This window comes from Cantharellus anzutake (genome assembly GCF_015039405.1).
Source record: "Cantharellus anzutake strain C23 chromosome Unknown EI90scaffold_198, whole genome shotgun sequence".
Taxonomy (NCBI): Eukaryota; Fungi; Basidiomycota; class Agaricomycetes; order Cantharellales; family Hydnaceae; genus Cantharellus; species Cantharellus anzutake.
In genome coordinates, this window is record NW_024067148.1 from 79219 (window position 1) to 80896 (window position 1678).

Below are 1678 nucleotides of genomic sequence, written 5' to 3' on the forward strand. Positions count from 1 at the left end.
AGGTGAGCTGCTGCAAGTTGTCCACCATTTTTTCCTTGGCTCCAATAGTGTGAAGAAAATATGCAACCATCTCCATCCAGTAAAGCCAGGGCGATTGGGTTGTGTTCCTGAAGATTCAAGCGGGAAGAACCAGTCATAACAAATCGATAGAACAAGTACGGATAAGCATGCCTTCATATCCTCCAGGGGTTTGGTGAGCTGTTCGGCCTTCCTCACTGCAGCCTCCTTCTCCTCGGCAGTAGTTGTGTAGGCTATTTTCCACGCACTCACCTGACAGTCAAAATGTCGCAAAGTTAGCTGTTGGTGGCAGCTCTGCCACAAAGGACTATGCACACATCTCGCCTCAATCCCTTCACCTCATCTTCAAGCTCTTTGTTCCTCTTCAAGGTATTCTCAAAGAGTTCTAGATAATCACCACACTTCAGCTAAAACCGGTTTGACCAATTCTCGGCTGGCTGGCAGAACGCACTCTGTTGTTGGGAAAGTAATTGCTCCCAAAGCTTTGCCTTGTCTTCATTTGTCTCACCGATGTCCATCGCATCTCCCATGCAGGCACGGGAGTTATAACGGGCAGGCAGGCATGTTAGTTTGCATCCGGAGCATCCGAAGCACCTCAATTGAGTTTGAACAATAGGGCTGATCTTATTTGAGTGCAAAGGTTCTTAGGAGTCATTAGACTACCACAGTAGGCCCGAGCTATCCCACGAGTAATGAAGGCGGGTTAAACCCTCAGCATCACAACAACAAGCTATACGAACGAAGTCCCAGACGCCAAGGAAATCCTATCAACTCCAGGACCAACTGGTATCAAACACACCAAGCCTTCCCGTTCAGCCCACTGCGCGTACTCCTTGAACGACCCAACGCCAGCACTCCTGTATACATCTGGTGCCATCTTGCTTAGCTTTTCCCCCACATTGGAACAGAAGGGCGCCACCGATCCCGAACTCTTGAGGTCATTCAACGCCTTGAGCAAAGGGGAAAAGACCAAGGACTTCGTAGTCCCGGTCGCAGATCCGACGTCGGAGGGTGCCTCGGGTGAGTCGGACCGCTCTATATCTTCCACGGTTGGAGGAGAATGAGAATCAATAACAGGGGTTCCACCGCCAATCCCTGCAACAGACGAACTCCTTTCACGGTGCGCTAGGCCAATCGACGGGCCAATCGGGATGCCTTCAGGTGGAGTGAGGCGCCCCGACAGCGGAAGTTCTTCTGGTGGCAAACTGGTACTATTCCTTCGATATCCGTCCGCAACGTCACTGCTTTGGTCGCAAATCGAAAATCAGTAACTATCCACGGGAAGGGTCAACTTGCATACTTGTCTAAGGCGAACCGTTCATGACCGTAAATGCAATCTTTAGAATTGCAGCCGCCTGTGATAATGCAATGAGGGTGTAGCCAAATAGGGCGGTGGACCAACATACCATTCCTGAAGTCAGCGCACGTAATGGACGCTACTTCATTCCTGAACTTTGCGACAAGGGACGTGTTCAGTTCATAATCATGAGCAAATTTACATCTCTATAAAGAATGAGAAGCCCGATTCACGTTGATGCAGGTAGAGGAAGCATACCGCGCCATATTGACAACCACTGGAAACCAAGTAGTATGCCTTGCACAATTTGACGGTCTCTGCATGGTGGTGAGAAAAAAGTGCACGTTCCGTGGGTTCTTCCAC